Genomic DNA, 24,226 nt, shown 5'->3' on the forward strand with positions numbered 1-24,226 from the left:
CCGGAGTGTCATCTGATGCAGCTGCAGGTAGGGGGGCGCGAATCCGGAGCAGTCCAGACAGGGGGGCTCAGCAGGAAAACTTTGCGCTCCCCTGAGTTAGAGTGAGAGGGCGGGGGGTTGAAAGTGTGTGTGTGAGAGGGAGTGTGTGTGAGGGAGAGATGGGATTGTGTTGGGGTCAGGCAGTTTCCCCCCCCTGAAATTATTTGGGCACGACCCTGCATGATCCCTGCTATACAAGCAGCTACCGGCACCTACTTTGGAGGTAAGTATGTTTGGAAGCAGGGCGACTCTGGAGTTTAAATAAAATGGGGCTCAGCTCCGGAGACCCACTGCTTCAATATAATGTAAAAGAACCCCCAAAAAACAACTTTGAAAAAAAAATCACAATCTTGATTGCCACTTTAAATCGTAATAAAAGTAATTTAAACGGTATAACTAGTTAAGTGGCAATATTATCATTAAGTTATGTCATACTGTCACTTACTTCTGTATTTAATGATTTTCACACACACACTCTTCCATCTGTTGTATATGAGACAACTTTACAGTATCCCTCTTGTATGGTAAAAGCTTGTTACATCTGTCAACCTTTCATACAGATAAGGGCTCCCTGTACTACAAAGACCTAACAAATAGGGGCTGTGAATTTTTTCAGATCTCTAACAGAGATCTATAAATATGCTGAGATGTCTAGAATTTCTTCCTGCATGTAGGAATGTAATAATAAAATACATATGCTATCATTTACTATATCAGGGGTGCGCAAACTGGGGGGAGCAAGATTATTCATTAAATTAATGCCGGGGGATCATGTGAGGCCTCTGCAACTTCACTTATCAAATGATGCCAAGAGCCAGAGACAAGGTAAGGGGGTGCGAGCAGGGAGGGAAGTAGGCAGGGGGCGCAGCAGGGAAAGATGGCGCACCCCTGTACTATATCAGAGTTTTGTATTATTTATAATATTTTTTTATTTGGAATCAAATAAAGCATCGAACCCATTATATCTCTTGTACAATAATACAGCAACGGTATTTTCTGAAATGTATTTGTATGAGCTCATTAAGAGCATTAGCTGAAACAAGGGGATGTAGCCCAATCCCATATGTAGTACAGCTGTGTTTGATATTGCATGCTAACATCAGACACTGTAGAAAGCTAAAACTAAATGTCCCAATTGGGTAAGTGTTCTATACGTTAATATACATGTACATAAACTCTGTTCAGCACAGATTTTGTAAAATAATGTCCAAATTGTATGATATATATATATATATATATATATATATATATATATATATATATATATATAATTTTTTTTTAAGTGTCATTTAATAGTATACTACAGTAATAAACATGTCCTTCATTTATTTATTTATAATGAACCAACATATTTCTCCGCACACTACAATGGGGTAGATAAGCACAGTAGGTAAGGGGGGCCATGTTCCATTAAGCATACAATCTAAAAGGAAAGTTGGTATGTTTCTAACAGCTGCTTGTCAAGCAGGAAGCATCTGGGCTACTCTTACTGTTGCGGCACATTTTATTCTAACAAATCACCGGTTTGTCCCTGGCTGGTTCCTGGAATGCCACGCTGTTCACCCGGAGCATGCCGCGTTCCCAGCCAGGGGTCATGCCCGGCTGACGCGCGGTTGATGTGTTAATTGATAATGGTTCAGGATTTACTAGGCTGCAATGCTTCGCGTGTCCGCCAGAAGGCATAAATTCATGAATTGTAATGCAGACAAGGATGTTGCTGGCGACGGAGACTTCTTCTTGATGAGGTCAGTAGCACTTTATTATTTATTTGAATATGCTAGTTAATGTTTTTAATAATGGGCAATTAATCTATTATCCATATCTGGATAATAGTTATTTTGCACATTATTGTACTGTAGGTGTTGGGGGAGGGGGGTGTATGTATTGAATGTATAGGCCAGGTTGATTTTTTTTACATTCAGGGTTTGTTCCGTGGTTCCGCGTGAGACCTCTGGAGACCACCTGTGGTTTCCTCGGGTATCTCACGGGTACCAGGCTGGTGGTTCCACGGGTGACACATGCGGGGATGAAGCGGTGGCCTCACATCTGTGGGGGCACCGCGGACCCGTAGTCTGCGGGGATGAAGCTGTGTGGTCCCACTTCTGTGGGGGCACCGCCGACCCGTAGGTGCGGGGATGAAGATGTGTGGTCCCACTTCTGTGGGGGCACCGCGGACCCGTAGTGAGCACCCGTGAGTTCCCCAGACCCCCGTGGGAACCACCCGAGGCCCCGCAGACACCTGTGGGTCTGACCCGGGGCTCCCAGACATCCTTGGGCCTACCGTGGGGACCCAATTGTGGCCCACGGTTCCCCAAGGAGACCACCTGGGGGCCATGGTGCTGGCGGGACCCACCAGCAGGCCTCCAGAACCTGTTTGAAAAGGCTGCTGGTACCCTGTAGGTCTGTCAGGTGCCCCACCAGCCCACCGGGGACTCGCGTGGGGCTGCGTTATGAACCCTGTTTGTAAAAGGATAAATCTTGTATTTATGGGGGGGCACAGGGGGTGGGTAATGTATTTAATAAATATAATGATGTTTATTGTGGGTCACTGTATTGTTTTTATTGTGGGTACTGGGGGTGGGTTGGGGGTTCCCCAACGGTATGTGGGTAGGCCTCCCTTGTGGGTAATGGGTAAGTTGGGTTAGGCCTCACGGGGTGAGGGGTTAGTGTGGGAGGGTATGTAGGCATCCCGAGTGGTGGGGTGAGGGTGGGTTAACCCCTTAATGACTGTAGCGGTTAATAACCGCTATGGTGATTAAGGGGTTAGGGGACATTACTTTGGATGTTTTAATTTTTGTGTCTGTTTTGCAGAAGCGGAGGGGCCATGGCCAGGATGGGGGGGAGGAACGGTATGTGGGTAGTGGGTGAGGGTGGTTAGACCTCACAGTATGCACATTGGGTCCCCCCCCCTCCCCACATTTACATAAACTGCACTCACAGCACACAGGCAGGGAGATTTAACAGACACATTAGGGGGAGGGGGCTTTACACAGATCACAGTAAAGGAGGTGGGGTTATAACCCACTCCCCCTCCCCACATTTACATAAACTGCACTCACAGCAACACAGGCAGGGAGATTTAACAGACACATTAGGGGGAGGGGGCTTTATACAGATTACACTCAAGGCAGGGAGATTTAACAGAAACATTAGGGGGGAAGGGGCTTTAAACAGATTACACTCAAGGCAGGGAGATTTAACAGAAACAATAGGGGGGAGGGGCTTTACACAGATTACACTCAAGGCAGGGAGATACAGGGGATGTACTGTACTGTATGTTGTTTATTGCAATGCTTCAATGTGTGTACAGTATAATGTTTTTTACAATTAGATAGATGTAATCCTTGGTATTGTAAGGGTTATCGTGGTTTTAAATTTTGTTTTCTGGTTGGTAGTTATATATTAATTTTTGTTTACTTGATTGGTTAAAATAGTTGACTTGTTTGGAGGTACAGTATTTTTATTTAGCTTGCAATGATATTGTTCACATTCATTTGCAGAATGTATATGGTGCATAGATTTTATGCATCATAAATACAATGTAAATGCAATGTATTGATTGGAATGTGAGGTTTTTCATTGGCATTTGATGATTTAGATTGTAAGATCAGTTAGGTTTATTAAAGGAAATTCATTGTAATGTAGTGTGTCTGTATGGAGAAGTGTTATTTGTAGTACAGTATGATTTTGATAACCCTTCTACATTTATTTGTATATTGGTTCATCATGTGTGTGTATATACTGTATATATATATATATATATATATATATATATATATATATATATATATATATATATATATATATATATATATATATATATATATATAAGACACACAGATGAAAAGAACAAAGACAATCCCCTTAGTAGCACTCTAAATTACACCTAAACTAATCTATAAGATAAAGATTGTTAAAAAGAAACAGATGCTCCGCCAATTCAGAAAAAATGAACAAGATTTTATTGATTTAACAACAAGACACACTAACTTAGAAACATAAAAATACTAAAGACAGCCTATGAAAATATATATGTATCAAAAATATAAAGAGAGGACTACTAATCAAATACTATCAGTATTACAAAAAGAAGAAAAACTAAAATGTGTCTAAATAAAGTTTAAATAATGACAACAAAGTAGTTTAGTCTAACATAATAGGCAATACAAAATATATTCCCACTGACATATGCATGAAAGAATGATAAATCATTGCGTTGGAAAAAGTATACTGTATAGTCAATGACCCAGTATATAGCCAGGAAAAATTAATATGTATACCAAAAACAGAGGGGGAAAAAAAAAGAGATAAAGCAACTAGGGAAAAATAATATAACAATAATAATAGTTATACCCTGAACAGCATTTCCCCAAAATGAAATCAATGAGAACTGATGCAGCAAATAAAGAAAAATATGACTAATAAAGACATATTAGCAAACAGAGTCATACATATTGAAAACACCACAAAGCGCAGCACTGCAAGGACAGGTAATGCCCAAACAGTAAGGAGGGTAATACTCAGCTGCAGCTAGATTGTGTAGAGTTTGGAATATATATATATGTATATGGATTGTTGTTATATATATATATTTATTTATATTCATGTATTTATTTATTTATTTAGATTTATTTATTAATTGTGGGGCTGTTGTGCGTGATTTTTTTTTATTGTGGTTAGCGGGGGTGGGTGAAGGGGGTATTTGTCCCTTGGTGTGAGTTTAGGACTTGCGGGGGGGTTGCGGGTGCACTTAACCCCTTCACGATCGTAGCAGTTAATACCGCTACGGTCGTGAAGGGGTTAAGTGCACCCGCTACCCCCCGCAAGCCCTAAACAACCACCGTTGGGGCTAATACCCCCTTCACCCACCCCCGCTACCCACAATAAAAAAAATTCACACACAGCAGCAGCCCAATTAATAAATAAATCTAAATAAATAAATAAATACATGAATAGAAATAAATACATTTAAAGTACATTTTTATTCATAGTGTAGATGTGCAGGGGGTCTCCGGAGCTGAACCGCTTAGGTTTTAGGTCCGGGGGCCCCCTGCTTCCAGAGATACAGGCCCCTTTTGGGGGTGCCGGTATCCCTCTGCTTGGTTTACATGCCGCGGTCCCCCTGCACATCTACACTATGAATAAAAATGTATTTTAAATGTATTTATTTATATTCATGTATTTATTTATTTATTTAGATTTATTTATTTATTTTTTGGGCGGCTGCTGTGTGTGAATTTTTTTTATTGTGGGTAGCGGGGGTGGGTGAAGGGGGTAATAGCCCCAACGATGGTTGTTTAGGGCTTGCGGGGGGGTAGCGGTAGGAGTTAACCCCTTCGTGACCGTAGCGGTATTAACTGCTACGGCCGTGAAGGGGTTAAGTGCACCCGCAACCCCCCCGCAAGTCCTAAACTCACACCAAGGGCCAAATACCCCCTTCACCCACCCCCGCTACCCACAATAAAGCGGGCACAGTGGGTTAACCCCTTCATTGCCTTAGTGGCAATCAGCTATGGTAATGAAGCAGCATTTCTGTATTTTTAATAATATTGTGCAGGAGCAGGGAGTCCCCTGAGTTTTGATTTCTGGCTCAGGGAACCCCATGCTCACTGTACAATATTATTAAAAATACAGTCATGCTGCTTCGTTACCATAGCACATAGCCGCAAAGGTAAGGAATGAGTGTTTATTTTTATATGTGTTTTATTCATACTGTAGATGTGCAGAGGGTCTCCGGAGCTGAACCGCTGTGGTTTTAGGTCCGAGGACCCCCTGCTTCCTGGGATACAGACCCTTTTAGGGGGTGCCGGTATCCCTCTGCTTGGTTTACATGCCGCGGTCACGTGATCGGGACCTTTAAATGCAGAGGGATATCGGCACCTCATAAAGGGGGCTGTATCTCGGGAAGCAGGGGGTCCCCGGAAATGAAACCAATGCGGTTCAGCTCCGGAGACCCCCTGCACATCTACACTATGAATAAAAATGTATTTTAAATCATTTTTAATGTGCCGATGTTTGCGCAGAGAGAGCAGAGGATCTCTCTCTGCTGCAAACACATCTCGCCAGGGGGCGGCCTATAGTATCATTGATGTGCATATATAGTACTGTATGTGTACAGTACTGTATGTTAGGGGTTATAGGGGTTGTTGTTATACAGTATATACTGTATATATACAGTATATACCGCATTACAATTCATGAATTTCTCGGCTTCAAAGACAACAGCTTGCAAACGCCCCCATGCGTTTTTACACGGCATTGCAGTATTGCAGCCAGCGGGAATAAAATGCTTAAATCACAGCCGCGAAAATAACGCAATACACCCCGGGAGAAAACGACAGAAAACCGCACATCACCGGGATAATCTGAAATTCGCGGAGCTAGCCGAGTTAGAATAAAGTTATTCGCCACTGTAGTTTTGTAACAGATGATGGCTTTAATGGTATACAGTACAAAGGGTTATGTTTAAAGAGGTCAAGTCTTAACAAAGCAGCTCACGTACAGATGTAGCAAACTTGACTGTTTTCAGCACTAGGGCAAACCACAGAACCGCTACTGCTCAGTGCCGGTGGATTATTGGTACAGGGGGTTTCATTCGGAAGCATGGAATGCCCACAGTGTGACTGTGGCAGCAATATCTCCAGAGCCGAGAATTCAAGCATTTTCAGCCATACTCCGGAGACAGTAAGTCTTGCTACCACTGTATGCTTACTTTTAGCGCCATATTTACTAAGCGGTTCTAATCCATCTTCTTACACCAGAAGACACTTACAGTCATTCACTGCATCAGAAGGTGTCTGATGGAATAGCTATGCTTAGTAAATATGGGCCACAGTCAGTCAACTGATAGATATAAAAAAAATTATGAATACAAAGTTTACTTCAAATATTTGAAAATACAGAATTCATTATTGGGTCATAAAGCCCCTCAGAATATATAATTTATATGTCACATTTTCCTTCTTAAGACATCCATCATTCAGTTCAATAATATACCAAACTCAGGTCCACAGGGCCTCACTTACCTGCATTACAACTAGCCGACTAATTATTCCAAAGGAACATTTAGTACTCTGGGCTCTTTTTCCTAATTATGATAGTTGCTCTTTCTATGTTTTGCAGCTTCTAAGCTCTTCCCTGTTACCTCTGCTTTGTATTTTTTGTTATGTTCTACCTACATAAGAATTAAGTATAAGGAAATACACCTTCTATCACATGGACAAGGTTTCTTTAAAATTCTCCGAAAATGGTGCTGGGAACAATCAAAGGTGAATAAATAGGGACAGTGATGTGTTGGTATTTTGCCCACAGAACTAGTTGTGAAGCAGGAGATGAATTTGTAACTTTGACAGGATGTACAGTCTGGTAAAGGAACTATTGCAACTAAGTTAATCAATTTCATATATTTTACAGATTACATGCCTATGTGAAACAGAACAGGAATATAAAAAAGTCTTATTATAGAAGCACTACATTTTGTGAAATATATATGTTTCAGAATATAACTATAACTATATATTTCAGAACCCCTTCAGCCTACATCTGTGTCTCCCCAAAAGTAGTAGCCTTTAGTGGCAGCCAAAGGGTGTCAGCCCTTTGCTGACATTTGCTGATATTTATTTATTTTTTATTTATAAAATGTTTTACCAGGAAGTAATACATTGAGAGTTATCTCTTGTTTTCAAGTATGTCCTGGGCATAGAGTTAAGATGACAAATAATACATGGTTACAATACATAGTTACATAAGTGAACATGGTATACATTATATACAAGACATTGCATGCACAGTTAGAGATAATATATATTATAGGCGTATGTAGCAGTTACAGACCAGATTAAAATGTGAGACAGCTTTAGTTTTGAAAGAACTTAGACTGGCAGTGGCTGTGAGAGTCTCCAGTAGATTGTTCCAGATGTTACAGCTGCTCTGTTTTAAAAAACCTTCTCATCCCTGTGTACCCTATGCAGGGCCGCCAACAGAAATCGTGGGGCCTGGGACAAACATTTTAAGCAGGGCCCCCCCGTGTTGGCGGTATTGCCTGACACCCCCCCCCCCCCCATTTCAAACCTCACGAGCCCCCTCTCTATCCCCCCTTCCCATGTATTTCTCTCCCTTCCGTTTCACCCCATCTCACTCTACCGCCTCGCATGTATTTCTCTCCCCTGCTTCTCACTCTTACTCCCTTTTTTCCTCACTCACCCCTCTCTCCGTCAATTACCCTACGCTCACTCATTCTGCCCCCCCCACACAATTCCCCCCACAAGATATATACCAAAAAACTTCACACCCCCAATGCAAAAAACTTTCCACCCCCAAATACTTTTTAAAAAATTCCCCACCCCCAAATATATACAACCTGCCCCCCCCCAAAATGCGCGCACACGCACACGCACACGCACACGCTAGTTAAGTTATGGTGAGTAAAAAAAGTGACAAAAACCCTCCACAGCAAAGCAAATATGCAAATGTAAATACAACTGTATGCTCATCTGCATGTCTTAGGCAGGTCTGCAACCCCACCTTTTCCCATTATCACCCAGCACAAAGCACTTCCACTGCAGCAAGGGATTCTGGGAAATGATATGCAAATGAGCACACAGTGCCACTTTTTGCTTCAAAAACCATTTTTAACATGGTTCCCTATAGGCTTAAGATTGCTGCATGGTCACAGCTTTGAGCACAGCCAGGGTAAAGGTGCATACCCAGAAAACCTATAGGGTTAAGCCTATAGGGCCAAAATACCTGCATCTCCTACACAACCATCGGCTGCAGACCCAGAGATAGATATCCCACCTGAAGAACCAGAAGATATGGATATAATGCATCGCAAGGACATGAAGGAGTTCTGCAGCGATATGAAAAGATTCTTTAAGTCCGAATTATGGACGCTAAGGAAAGATGTAGATGCGCTAGGGGAGCGCACGAACGCCCTGGAATCCAGAGAAGAGGACACTGCCATATCCCTAGCCCAAACGCATTCTCAAATGGACACCCTCAAAGTTCAGCTTAGATCTCTAGAGGACAAGTTAGAGGATGCAGAGAACAGAGATCGGCGATGCAACATACGGCTGAGAGGGGTGCCAGAGTCAATAACAGACCCTGAGGAATTCACCTCGAGGTGGCTGGAAAACATATTCCCGGACATGGCTGACAGGGACCTCGTGCTGGACAGATGCCACTGTGCACTGTGGGGAAGACCTCAGCAGGAAGACCCCCCTAGAGATGTGGTACTCAGATTCCATTGCTACCACACCAAAGAAGAAACGTGTCGGGTCGCAAGGGAACTGAAGGTGGTGGAATTTGACCACATAAAGTTTCAAGTGTACCAAGATTTGTCCCCTGTCACTCTCGCAAAAAGGAGAGCATTGGCCGTCGTTACCAAGACACTACATGACAAAGAGGTGCGGTACCGATGGCTATTTCCGTGTGCCCTAATGGTCTTCAAAAACGGAGTGGCACACACCCTCAAAAACGTGGAGGATGCAGAGGGATTCTTGCGGCGGGTCCTAGGATCTGCGCAGAGTCCATCTCACCAGGCGGCGGTCAAAGATGGCGCCCCCGTGCCACCATGAAATAAGGGAGAGAGCTGCAGACCGGAGACAAGACCCGCGGCAGAGACGCTGGGCCCCACATAAGATACCCTCCTCTGTTCACACCCACTGGGAGACCCAACAATGTCAAAACCCAATAAAGCCCCCATAAACTTTTTGACTGTTCTGGACTTCTTACACAGCCCCCGCCAGCCACCAAGAGTCGGTTGCAGAGCCCTGCAATATAGAGAGATCTACTCACGTTTTTGGAACCGCAGCCATCTTGCCTTGCTCCTTCCTCGAGGCACGCGGGAACAGCACTGAGCTTCGCGGGCTTGCCAGATGACGTCACCGACCTGTGCCGTCTCATCGCGGGAATTGGATTCAGATGCCTGCGCAGTTGGATTTCGAGGTGGCGGCGCCAGTGGATGACGCAACCAAGATGGCCCCGAAATAGTGAAGATGATAAGGCTCTGGGAGCAGACGCGAGGTGCGGCAGTTCTCGTCGGGGCACAGTAGTGCTGAGAACCAGGACATCCGGAAGGAGGACTGTGCACCATAGTCACCGATAACAACAGCCCCCTAAGATGACGGGCTTTCATAATCGCACCCGCACCAGAGGGGAGGGGGATATTAAAGTAAAAAATAAATAAATAAATTGTAAAGTGTGAAGATATGCGATAGGGCGCTCATAGCTTACATACGATCAGCACAGTCCACAGAGTAACCCCTACAGGCAAATAACCCCCTCAATTACATAGACTCACCGTTGTAAACGAGATATAGATTGGAGACATACTCAAGCTCCACACTAAAGCACTAGAGCTACATATAAACACTGTAGATACACGACTGTGCTCCACGATACTTTGATAGATAGTGTAGCCCTCCTCACAAACATTAGACGTTATACTGTCTTCCTTACAAACCACGGTAGTTATAGGGGTCATATAGAGAGATGGTTAATACTGTACATAATAATGCTTAACAGGGTCACCCAGACAAAGAGGGAAGATATGACCGGGAGCATATAAGACCAGAGGTTTGGTAGTTGGCTCCTACAGAGGGGTTAATTTGACAGAGATCAGTGATCGGGTTCATAGTTCAATATGTGGTATAAGGAGGACGGCTAAAGGTTGTCTCCCATTAAGTTCATAATATGCAGGTTAAGTTACAGTTACTAACGTTGAGCCGTTCTGTTGATTTGATTATATTATCTGTTTAATGGAAGCACGCCGGCGGGGGTCCCCGTGACGGCGTGCATGCGTTTCCAGATACGGTCCCGGAGGAGAAGGGATCGCAAACAAGTCGCAGGGGGGTCGGGTCCCAGCATGAAGGGGAGATCCCTCTATAAGACTGGGCAAAGAGACCAACCCCATAGCCACAAGAGACTTCCCTGGGGGCTCCCAGGATGGACTCTTGTTTTTCTATTATTTGTTGTCACTTTACTGTTGATGGTTGTTTTGTTCCCCGTTTTTTGTTTTATCCCTTGTGTCTTTACCTGGGTGTGGCCCTCTCCTCTCCACCCTCCCCCACCTATCCCCCCCTCCAACTTCCCTCCCTTCCCCGCCCCTCCTCTCCTCCCCCTCCCTCCCCCCTTCAGAGGAGCAACAGCCTTCCAGGCAGAATATGAAACAGGTTGAAAGGGTGCATCTCGGGGCGATGGACCAGACGTATCCAGAAGACAGAGAAGTGGGTGAGTCCATCACTATCCAAACACTGTTCTACACACACATCAATAAATGGCGTTGACACTTATATCCCACAACGTGCTTTAACAACCCAACCAAACGAAAGTTGGCTTTCTCAGACTACAAGAGGAAGCACGCCGATATCCTTCTCTTACAGGAGACACACTTCAGTAAAACCAACACCCCCAAGCATCTCGATAAAGATTTTACTCAGGTTTTCTTGTCCGCAGCAGCGGTTAAAAACCGCGGAGTAGCCAAATTAGTCCGAAATAGCATACCATTTGAAGTGCAGTTAACTAAATGCGACAGTGATGGCAGATACATTATTGTAGTAGGGGTAACTAGGGGACAGAAGATCACGTTGGCATGCGTATACGCCCCTGGGGAAAAAAACACTATATTCTTCCATAAGTTCTTCAGAACACTGAACTCCGCAGCCCAAGGCTGCGTTATATTAGCAGGCGATTTTAACATGGTCATGCAACCACACCTGGATAGATCAGGGGGTGCAGGTTTATACAACAAAGGAGCGGGCATATCTGTGCGCTGGGGCCTCAAAACCAACCAGCTAACAGATATCTGGAGGGAATTACATCCAGCAGACAGGGATTACACATTTTTTTCCCACCCTCACGGCACATATAGCAGAATTGATTACTTTTTTGTGTCCTGTCAACTGGTTCCTAAGGTCACCTGAGCTGGGATCCATGATATTTCATGGTCGGACCACGCACCAATAGAGCTAAGGTGCAACAATATTCGTACTGATAGACCTGGGACGAACTGGAAACTGAATGAATCAATTTGAAAAATACCCGAGATCTGTGATGTTATTGGTAACGAGATAGACCAATTCTTCAATATCAATACGGGCTCTGTCAACTCACAGCTGGTCCTATGGGAAGCCCACAAAGCAACGTTGCGCGGCACGCTAATAAATATCACAGCCAGACGAAAACGAGAAAGAGAGACAAAAATTATCACTCTCCAAAACAAATTACAAACTCTCTCCTCTAAACATAAAAAGAATTTAGATCTCAAAACCTTACAAGAGGTAAAAGTTGCCAAAATTGAACTTAATATGCTACTAGCCTCCAGGGCTGATAACTCACTGAGTTGGTCAAAGAGGAAATTTTACGAGAAAGCGAACAGGCCGGATACAATGCTGGCCCGCATGCTAAAAGATAGGCAATTTAAATATAACATCCAAGCTACAGTATACGCTTAAAATCTGGTACCCCTACGTCTAACCCGCAGAAGATAGTAGATGAATTCGGCTCCTTCTATGAGACACTATATAACGGTGAGAAAGTGGCACATAACACTAAAATGAGCTGTGCCCTAAGAGATTTCTTAGCCTGCTCAAACCCGGAGAGATTGACGGAAACAGATAGAGAAGCCCTCAATGCTGATTTCACTATAGAGGAACTGACACAGGCCATTAAAGAATTGAAACCATCAAAAGCCCCTGGGCCAGATGGCTTTTCAGGGCTATATTATAAGAAATTTATAAAGCTACTTGCCCCAAGGTTGCTCCACATGTTTAACGCAATTTTAGCGGGAGCCCCCATCCCCAAGGAGATGTTACAGGCGTCGATATCACTAATACATAAAACTGGGAAAGACCAGCTGGACTGCAAAAGTTACCGGCCTATATCACTAATTAAAACTGATATCAAATTGTATGCTAAATTACTGGCCAATAGACTTAGTCTCATCCTACTCAGACTTATACACCCAGATCAAGTCGGATTTATCAAGGGTCGGCAAGCAGCGGATAATACACGACGATTTATTGATCTGTTAGATTTGGCAAATATTAAGACTACTCAAAGTATGCTGTTAAGTCTGGATGCAGAAAAGGCATTTGATAGGATAGACTGGCCATACTTGAAAGAGACGCTTGCGGCATTCGGCTTTGGAGATCGGGTGAGCGAGGTGATTCTATCGCTGTACTCTAACCCTACAGCCAGGGTCGTCCATCAAGGCTACCCCTCTCTGCCATTTCAAATAAAGAGTGGCACGAGACAGGGTTGCCCATTATCCCCTCTTCTCTTTGCCCTTTGCATTGAACCACTGGCGGCACAAATCAGAGGAAACCCTGACATCTCTGGGTTAAACGCATATTCCCAAACCCATAAGGCGGCCCATTACGCAGATGACATCCTCTTGATTATCACAAAACCCTTTACTTCCCTACCAAATCTATTCGATCTACTTGGTCGTTTCTCTAAGATCTCCGGTTTCAAAATTAATCAATCCAAGTCAGAGGCTCTCAATATCAATCTCCCCAGAAACACAGAGAAATTATTAAAACTGAATTTCAAATTTAACTGGCAACAAAAACATATAAAATACCTGGGTGTCCACATCACCAAAACTGTCAAAGACGTATACAATGCAAATTACCCCAACCTGATTCGGACCCTAAAATCTGATCTACAGAAGTGGACATCCAAAAGGATATCCTGGATAGGACGCATTCATAGTGTCAAAATGAACTTACTCCCCCGTATATTATATCTCTTCCAGACTCTTCCAGTGCCACTCAGATTGAAGGACCTACTCTCACTTCAATCGGAAATCTCCAAGTTTATATGTGGAGGTAAAAAACCGAGAGTAAGTAAAATAAACATGAAAAGGCCTGTGTTGGCTGGCGGCTTAGCAGTACCCTGCCTGGTATCATATTATAAAGCGGCACAATTAAGCCAAATTATACAATGGCAATCTAACCCGAAATTGAAGAGGTGGGTGGAAATAGAAAGGGCTGCATGTGCGCCTCTTGAAATAAGCAGCTTAATTTGGTTACCTAAAACAGCGTGAAAGTCCGCTACTATGCCACTCTCCTCAATGACTAACTCATTATCAATCTGGGAGGCTACGAAAATCAAACATTCCCTCACGACAAAACATACTATGATGACACCCATATGGAACAATCCTGATTTCGCCCCAGGTATATCGGTCGGTAATATTTCAATCTGGAGACAGAAGGGTTACATTCGGATTAAAGATCTGGAGGGCCACGATAGAAAAATCAAAATGTTTGACCATATCAGGCTAGAACAAGAGATCCCCCACTCCGAATTTTTTAGGTTCCTCCAGATCAGGGCATTCTATAACAAATTCGCCCCATACCCCTTATTGACATCTTTCGAAAAGCTCTGTCTAGCGGAGATCGACATGAAGGGACTCACATCACAGCTTTACAAGGAAGTGATCAGTTCTGGGGTACAAAATCAGCGAATACCCTCATTCCGTTCTCAATGGGAAACAGACTTAGGAAAAAACCTAGAGGAGGAAGAATGGAGCGTTACATTCATGGCCACTGCTAAGAGCTCCATACGTATGCACCACTCTTAAGGAGAACGCAAAGGTCTTTGAGAAAGCGCGATCCCGCGCGAAACATGCGTCAGGTGACTACGAGCGTGGTGACATCACCGCACCCAAGATGGCGCCTCTGCGGCTGTAGCTGCCGCCTCGAGACCGGAACACCCCTCCCCTGGTATCCTGCTGCCGTTCCCTTCCACCAACGATGGTGCAACGGCTTCTGAATGCACCCAGGAGCTAAGTAGCACCTTTATTAGGACTAAAGATACTTTTTTGTCCTGGTATTTCATTGTGCATTGTTATGTTTGCTATGTCTCCATTCTACCATAGCTACCATTCAGGTTACCAGCATAATATATGCACAATAGAGAGGGGGGTGTAACCAGGGGTACTGTTCACTGACCATTATCAGCCCTAGCTGTGTATATATTATATTTACCTGCTCAGAGGGAGACTCAATATGATTTATGAGTCAGGTTGTTCCTTACCCCGTGTACCTATCAGCCACTTATAACTATTGGGCCTGATTAGTGTTAAATACCGGACTCCAGAGAGGCTATTTGTGATTTTGATCTCTGCACTAAACATCAATTAGTATATAGAGGCTATAACTGGATACGGTCCTTGAACCGTGCCTCAGGGCGTCTCCGTTAGCACACTTTGTGCTTGCCCTCTGCAGAGCTCACACACTATTCAGCTACGCATCTCACTACTACATGTACATGGTGGTTGAGTATTCATTCTATGATGATCATCTTTGTTGCGTTGTTATTGTTTTCACCATGTTTCGTTTATTTGTTGTACACACCGCTTAAGTGGACTAGGGACATCACCCAGATATATACCATCTGTCCATTTGGTGTAAGATAATTACCCTTCCAGACTTAGCTTCAATGACCTACACCATTTTAGGTTCATTGAATTATTGACAAAAGGATCTCCATATGGTATATGGGCCTTCTAATCTGGTATTATAGTAAAGGGGATTATCTGAGCGACACAGTTCCACATTAAGGTGTTGTTATACCTATATCTCCTCACGAGTGAGGACGATTCTGTTGGTTTGCCTATTAGGGGCTGGCCTTGGATTATATATACCATGCCCCTCTATACAACCATTTTTTAACCTTCTCTTGTGATTAAAAGGTTTTTAAATACACTCATTACTATCAATCACTGGCTTATCCGAGTGCATTCAAGGAGGACCTTTCTCTCTCTTTTTTGCTTTAGTTATACCTTTTCCTCTTTTGCACCGGTATTTTGCTTGACACACTATTACAAACTTACCTTATACCTGCTGATGCGGGAGCATCCCTTACCCCTCCCTTCTCCCCCTCCCCATTCCTGGATTATCGTGCCTATAACTCCTATGCATTGAAATGTCCCGATCACGTGACGCGAGACATTAACATGCATAGGAGACACCGGTACCCCATACCGGGGCCTGTATCTCGGGAAGCAGGAGGTCCCCCGACCTGAAACCAATGCGGGTCAGCTCCGGAGACCCTCTGCTACATTACTGTAATGCTTAAAATGAAATAAAACGCTTGCGATCGCCTGTGAGAGGTGCGCAGTAGAGTGACTGATTCAGCCTATCTCTTACTGCACGTCTATTACAGAAAGGCAGGCCCCAGTAGGACTCACATAGCAGGGACCCCTGCTGTGTTAATCCGATGGGCCATTATAGTCTGCCCCGGCAAAACATGTGCAGATCACGGGGAGATCTCGAAATCCATTTCGAGATTTGTTTGAATAACGGCCGCTGCATCTGTAGGAGAGAGTAAAGTGATTCTAGAAGCAGCGTTTAGCATAGATTGTAGGGGAGACACGAAGACCATACAGTAGAAGGTTACAAGGTTAGTCGAAACGGAAGAGAATGAGGGCCTGCGTTAGAGATTTAGCAGTATATCAACAGAGGAAAGGGCATATCTTTGCAATATTACGCAGGAAAGCATGACAGGATTTAGCTCATTGTGAATCTGAGGGGAGAATGTGAGGGAGGAGTCAAATGTGACACCAAGGAAGCGTGCTTGTGATACTGAGTGTATGATAATACTGCCAACAGTAATGTAGGAGGGGGCAGTAGGGCCAGGCTTGGGAGGAAGTATGAGGAGCTCCATCTTTGAGATGTTAAGTCTGAGTCGGCAGAGGGCCATCCAGGATTGTATAGCGGAGAGACATTCAGAGACTTTGGTCTGTACATCAGGTGTAAGGTCAGGGGTTAAAAGGTAAATTTGTGTGTCATCAGGTGATATTTGAACCCAAGAGATGTGCTAAGGTCACCAAGAGAGTGTGTGTAGAGAAAAGAAAAGTGGTCCCATGACAGACCCCTGGGGTACACCCACTGGGAGATCGACAGAGGAGGAAGTGTTAACAAAAAAGACACTGAAAGTACAATGGGAAAAGTAATAGTAAATCCAGGATAGATTTGTTATGGATACCAAGAGTATGGAAAATGTGAAGGAGAAGAGGGTGGTACACAGTATCAAAGGCTGCAGAGAGGTCGAGTAATATGAGTCGAGTGTAATGACCTTTGTCTTTGGCAGCATGGAGGTCATTAGTTATTTTGATGAGAGCTGTTTCGGTGGAATGAGCAGTGCGGAAATCAGATTGTAGAGGATCTAGGAGAGAATTGGTGGTGAGAAAATGGAGAGAGTGAGAGAATACAAGTCATTCAAAGAGTTTAGAGGCAAAAGGCAGGAGGATGACATGGCAGTAATTAGAGAGACAGGTAGGGTTAAGCTTTCTGTTTTTAAGTAAGGGTATAACTATTGCATGCTTGAAGGAGCAGGGAAAGGTAGCAGAGTAGAGGGAGGAGTTAAAAATATGTGTGAATGAAGGGATAAGAGTAGGAGGAAGAGGTTTGAGGAGATGGGAGGGAATGGGTCATGAGGACAAGTGGTAGAGGGGGAAGAGGAGATCAACAGCAACACTCCCTCCTTTGTGACAGAGGAAAAATAGCAAAGGAAGGCAGGAGGAGAGTTAGTCAGAGGTGTAAAATATGAGGAGGGTAGAAGGGATGCCATGCTAATTGAAGTCTACCTTTGTCTTAAAATGGAGAGTAAAATACAGTGAAGAGACAGAGTAGTTAGACTTGTGAGTACTGATTAGTATGAAAAGTATGTTTGTTTAGCCTAGGAGAGGACAGAGTTGAAACAGGATAGGATAAATTTGCAGTGAAAGAAGTCTGTGCGAGTATGAGATTTCCTCCAGAGGCGCTCAGAGGAATGAATGCAGGAATAGAGCATGCATTTGTGGCAGTTTAGCCAGGGTCTGGGGTTACAAGGGCGAGAACAGCAGAGAAAAAGAGGGGCATGTAGCTCAAGAGAAGAGGATAGGGCAGAGTTGTAGTTCATGACCAGGTTGTCAGAGCCTGTTGTGGGGAGAAGAGGGAGTGCAAAGTAAAGTTAAGAGCTGGTAGAATAATAGAGGGAAGGTCTCTGCAGAAATGGGGGATAGGTGGAGGTGGAGAAGGGGAGAAGTAAGAGAGAGAAAATGAGATGAGATGAGATGATAGTCAGAGGAATGAGGAAAGAGAAAAGGGTGAAATTTGGAAATCAGAGAGAACAGTTTATTGTGAAAACAAGGTTCAGGTAGTGACCATCCTTGTGGGTGTTAGCTGCAGTCCATTGGTGAAGGCTAAAAGAAAAGGTTAGAGAAAAAAAGCAGGGGGGCAAAGGGAGAGAGGGATCATCAATCTGGCAGTTTAAATTCTCAAGCAAAAGAGAAAAGGAAGTCAGAGGAGAGGAAGGAGAGTCAGGAGTTAAAGTCAGAGAGAAAGACAGAAGGGGGTGAGTAGAGGTAGGTTGGCGATAGATGACCATTATGTGGAGAGGGAGAGGAGCAAAAAGCTGAACAGTGTGAGTCTCAAAGGAAGGAAAAGAAAGAGGGAGGAATAGGAACGGTTCATTAATGGCAGATTGAGGAGAGGAGGAGCCCCACGCTTTCACTCCTGCCATTAGGGCACGGAGTGTGCGTAATAGTCCACCATAAGAGAGGACAGTGTTCAGTGCAGAGTCAGACTGAGTGAACCAAGTCTTAGTAATAGCAAAGAGGAGCAGAGAGTGAGAGAAAAATAAGTTGGGTACAGAGAGGAACTTGTTAGAAAGAGAGCATGCATTCCAAAGGGCACAGGAGAAAGGGAGAGGGGAGTGAGGTTCAAAGAGGATGGGTATGAGGTTAGAGGGGTTTGCACCACAAGGAGTAGAAGTTGTATTTGGAAGCCTGGAAATAAAGATAATGTGTGAGGAGGATTTGTAGGAATGTGTTTTAGTGCAGGGTGTATTGCTGAGTGGAGTCAAAAGGTAGGCAAGGAGTTCATGTGAACAGAGAAGTGGAGAAGGAAGGAGAAATGGAGATATATGGAGTGAGGTTAGAGCAAATATAAATAGTAGAGGAGGCATGTCAGGAGTAGTAGTGCAAGTTCAGTGGTGAGTGCTGGGCACTGAAAATGAAGTTAGGATGACGACAAAGTGAAAGATGTGCTAAATCCAATACAGCTATAAATGAATGATGGTGCTCTAGAGTGAATATGTCCTCCTTTCAAGCGCAGTTCAACTCCAAAATCCAGGGCCAGTAGGTGTGCAGCTATCCACTTCTGTTGAACTCCTTGTTAAACTCCACAGTGTATCCCAGTTAAAAATGGGCCACTGGAAAGATGGGAGGCTGAGTGCTCCCTGCAGATGCAGCTTCCAGAGTCTGCCTCTAAATATATAGGCCTAAGTCACCTGACACAATTAAAGCTGCAGTTCGGTCTTTTTAAAAAAAAAATTTTTATTTTTTTAATTCAATAGTTTCATGTGGGCAATCTCTAATTACCTAAAGAACTGTATAGCTGCCAGTCAATTCGTTCTCCATGTATTGATCGGCGACATTTGGCGACATCTTTAGATATGGGATATGTTTTTCATCTGCTTCTGTCACTCAGTGGAAGCTCATGAATATTCATGAGCACTCCTGCACTGACATGTGCAAGAGGGAGGGCAGGGCTAACAAAGGGGTGTGCCAGGGCTTGTGACAGGACATGAAGGGGCAGTGCCTTAGTAAATGCTTGTTCAAATAGAATACAAGAAAATTGGTCTTTCAAAGTTGTTTTTTTAAAAACAGAAAATGCTAAAAGTATTTTTTCTTACTACAGAACTGATTTATTAAAAAAAACACACATGAAGGATATTGACTGAACTGCAGCTTTAAGTTCTGCCCAGACAGCCCAATTAACGCATGAGAGGCACAGAAGACAAATGTTATTTGTAATCAGACATTTCTCATACCTATGCTAGCTGTTGGATTTATGAATCAGATCAGCACAGCAGATGTTAATAGCAACAAGTAACCCAGTGCATAACTACATGTTGGATTTACACATTTTATTGCCTTTCGTCCTCCAATCTTATTGTACGGCACTACGGAATATGTTGGCACATTATAAATAAATGATAATAATAACATATATCAATAAGAACATCAGCAAAATGGAGGTTCTGCATTAGCAAAACCTGCCAGGTATAATTAATTAAAATTCATTTTATGCTTCAAATATAAAAACAAATGTGACATGTTGGTAAAAACAAACCACATAATTTGGCCAATATGGTATGATATAGAACAGAAATTGACCCCAAAAAAAACAAAATCTTGACTCTATCCTTATTACAAATCCATGGAATTTGCCTTATATTAAATAAAAAATGTAACGATAATAAACTTTTATCAGTAGCAGTATTTCTAATTTTGGAAATTAGGCTGCAATTTAATAACCATGGAACTATTTTAACAATTGTCAGAGTTTCATGTTACTTAGCAATATCTAAATTTGTAATATTATTCATAATATTCACATACAACATAAGAACTCCCTGGCTTCTCTGATCCAGCCAATGGATGAGAGCGTTGAGCAGCCTCTCGTGACCTCAACGCATTTCGCAACAGAGTGCTTCATCAAGAGATCACGTCTGAGGCTGCTCACGCGCTTTAAGAAGCTCCAGCAACCAATAGGATCAGTCCATTGCTAATAGCCTTGATACCTTGGAGGCCAATGATAGCGACACTATTACCCCAAATATCAGTTAAAAATGGGAAGAATGACACAAAGCATGACACCACACAGACATCAGTGATACAATTAATCATCAACAAAACCATACATATACAATTAAAAAAACACATCCATTTAAAAATCAAATACAAAAATCAATGCTTGAAATGTTTAAAATATTTTCTTTCGGGCAAGTAGGTAACACAAATTATCTTAGAAACAGTGTCAATTCTATAAGTTAATTAAAACCTTTTGGGTACTTTGATTCAAAAGTATACATCCAATATTGTTCTCTTTTCAACAAGAAAAGATCTCTATTACCCTATCTCAAAGTGCGTGGAATACATTCGATCCCCATAAATCTAATAGAGCTAGGGTCACAATTCTGAACTTCTTTAAAATGTTTCAATAATGGTGTTAACGGTTGTCCCTTCTCTACTAGCCAGAGACCTCTACTAGGTCAATACATGTTCCCCTCAGTGTGAATTCACGTCTAGTTACTGTGTTACTACCAAACAATGTATTAAGGCAGGGGGTCGCAAACTTTTTTCCCTGCGCCCCACTGCCGGATGTCCTTCTCTCTGCGCCCCCCTCCCTCCTCCTCCTTACCTTGATTCACGGCGTCTGGATGTCATGACGTCACTTTGCCATAGCAACGTGACGTCACATGACCCTGCAGCGTAATTTGACGCCGTGTTGCCATGGCGACGCGTCTCCAGGTGCCGGCTGAATCACGGTAAGTGAGGTTTACAGCGGCCCTGCAGTCCCCCCGGCACTTCATTTAAGTGCCTTCGGGAAGTGTGCAGGGCCTCTATAAACCCCGCGACCCCCGCCGGTAATCTCGAGTCCCCCTGGTGGTTGCGCCCCCCCACTTTGCGCACCGCTGTAAGGTGTTTATTGCAGTTTGACTAATCTAGTGACTATTAAGTCTGTGTATTTATGTTTATCTTATACCTGCAATAAGGAGTGATCGGATACCCCATTGGGGAGGGGTTGTGACGCCTTTTACCTTTTTGTACACTATTAGAATATGGTCTTTTGACCAACCATTATATTGTTTATTTTATTTTATTATTAATCCCTGGTGCGCTTTGTGTACATTCTTCTCATAATTCTTAATGACTGGGTAAGGGGAAAGTGAAATACCACAAAATTTAAATCTAATGCAAATATTTGACAATCTTTTTGACTGTAATTAATGAAAAAGTTTTCTATTCTTGTTTTCCAGAAATGTAGAAGATGCAGTAGTTTCTGTGTGGATCATCATCTCCAGACTTCTGTGTAATTACAATACTATCATTATATACTACATCATTTCATTTACATTACAAACTGAAGATGAGGGGGATAAGTATTATTATTAGTCATATTATATTTATTATGATTATTATGATGATGATTATTATTAATACAGTACATGCTGCTAATGTTAAATGGACATAAAACATTGGTTAATGGGCACAACACACTGCTTCTGTTGGCAGCTTATAAATGAAGAATTAAAGTTGCAATAAAATCCAATAAAATAAAATGAGAGTTAGTGGGACATATTCTGATTTCCATTTGTAGCATTTGTAAGGCTGCCAGCTGGTCTGATTAAAGGTGCAACTTCTGTCTGTGCAGCTTTTAACATTGGGATGAAAGATTTTAAACCCCAAGTTGGCTCAAGTTGTTCTGAGCAATCCTCCTTATTAAAAAGAAAATCTAAGGCAGTTCTGGTTTTTAACGTATTTCATCACGATGTAAAAACAAGATAAAGATGTTCCTTTAATCTTGGGCCTGGTAGCAACTCGAATCATCCAGAATATCAATACAGTATATCTCCAAATGCCTCCTGAATGAGAAAAAAAAACCATGAATAATACCGTGGATGATATTATTTGACTTGGAGGTCCTATCTGTATATAAATGAGAAAAATGTTTCCAAATGAGAATTATTATTACACTTTTCATTTTGTTGGCAACAAATCACCAAGGTAGTTGCCAGAAAAGCTATTGAAAAAAAAATCCCTGGTGCAGCTGGTACATTTATGACGGATTGTTAAAACTTGACAAAAATGTTTGTAGAAACATATTGTCACCATAGGAAAAAAAAAAGATAGATAGATATTCTGTTTTCTTTTTTCCCCTGAAGATATATATCAGGGATTGGTTTCTTAGAATATAAGATTGATGGTAAGCATCATGAGCCTATATTCAGCAGTACTTTCACAGCTTCCCAACTATTCTTTCTTTATGAAAATAAATCTTAAGGCAATAAATTCTCCCTGTGCCACTTCAAGCTCCCATTGCTATGGAAATACAATGAAGTTGGTAGATTGTCACAGATGAGAGATCCTTTCAGTTGATTGTATGCAGTTTAAACAAAATCATATGAATGGACTAGGTAATAATATGAACTGACAATTATATTTTCCAAATTAGTTCCCAGATTAAATGGCTAAGTAAAAGGGTATTTCCTTGTAAACTAAAAATTCCTACAAAAATATATAATAAAATACATTATTAAATGTGTTTGTTTTTTGCCCTCCACCCAATTTTTGACAGGATGTATAACAGGGAGGTCCACAGAGCTGAACCGTTCTCTTTTCAGCTCAGGGTACCCCCCAAAATTTCCAGCGTCAACTGGGCCAACAGAAAGCTGCAACGCCATCTACTGTGGCTTCTTATTAGACTGCAATTTATAGTCTACAGTCTATGTTGGACACTTTTTTTAGATATTTGTTTATATTATTTACTTTGAATGATCTCGTCGCCCTTTTATGGGAGATTTTTTTTTTATCTAATGTTTCATTCAAGAGATATTATGAGTAGTTGAAATATTAAGTGTCCCCGAGGTCAAAATCGATGTCTCCCCAAAAGCTTTGGTATTCTCACACGCTAGAGATTCAGAAAACAATGATTTTGACACTAAACAAAAATATATTAAATAAATAAAAGCAGGAAATGTTTAGGGGGCAAGAGGTATTGTACCTTTACCGGTATGTCTCTCAGAAACCAGGGGTTCCTTGGAGCTGAAAATAGTGTGATTCAGGAACTACCATGTCATGCTGTCAGCAATTTATACAGAATCTAACACAACCTTCATACTGTAAGCATCAGGATTTCTACATTCTCAACCTACTGTACAGTACATTCATCGATTTCATTGGTCTTCCACCAAGACTGCTAAGCCATCCCCATTATAAGGAATAAAGCATTTGTCAGTTTATACTTTGCTAAGCACTTCAAAGGTGTTGTAAAATCTGTCATGTTCATCTTCTGAGTGCATTTGGGAACGTTATAACAATGCAGTGATTGACTGACACCAAGGCAGAGAATTATATAGAATCATACATGTTGGTATCTTTATGTTGTTAACTACAGTACCAAAGCCATTTCATATGCCACTACCATTGGAATTAGACAGGATTGGTACACATTGAATAGCTGACAACTGCTCCTCTCCCATCTTATTTTACAAGCAATTAGTTTGAAGAAGCTACTAAATCTGCACATTTTCTTGTACACTGCCTATAGCTTTCTCAGATGAGATTATGACACTGCTGCCTGTTAGTGCTTGGGGTTGCCATCACATTGACTATATATAAATAACATGA

General features: G+C 42.4%; 1 protein-coding gene and 1 long non-coding RNA gene across 5 annotated transcripts in view; one reads left to right on the plus strand and one right to left on the minus strand.

Moving 5' to 3' along the window:
- LOC142493163 (uncharacterized) overlaps positions 1–22,231 on the plus strand; it is a 40,556-nt gene extending 18,325 nt beyond the window's left edge. The window contains exon 3 of the long non-coding RNA XR_012801033.1: positions 21,856–22,231. This is a non-coding gene — a long non-coding RNA (uncharacterized LOC142493163). The remainder of the gene's footprint in view (positions 1–21,855) is intronic.
- Positions 1–24,226, minus strand: part of PACRG (parkin coregulated) — a 978,203-nt gene that overhangs the window by 164,853 nt on the left and 789,124 nt on the right. The gene's annotated exons all lie outside the window — the stretch shown is intronic.

Source organism: Ascaphus truei, chromosome 4 (genome assembly GCF_040206685.1).
Source record: "Ascaphus truei isolate aAscTru1 chromosome 4, aAscTru1.hap1, whole genome shotgun sequence".
Classification (NCBI taxonomy): domain Eukaryota; kingdom Metazoa; phylum Chordata; class Amphibia; order Anura; family Ascaphidae; genus Ascaphus; species Ascaphus truei.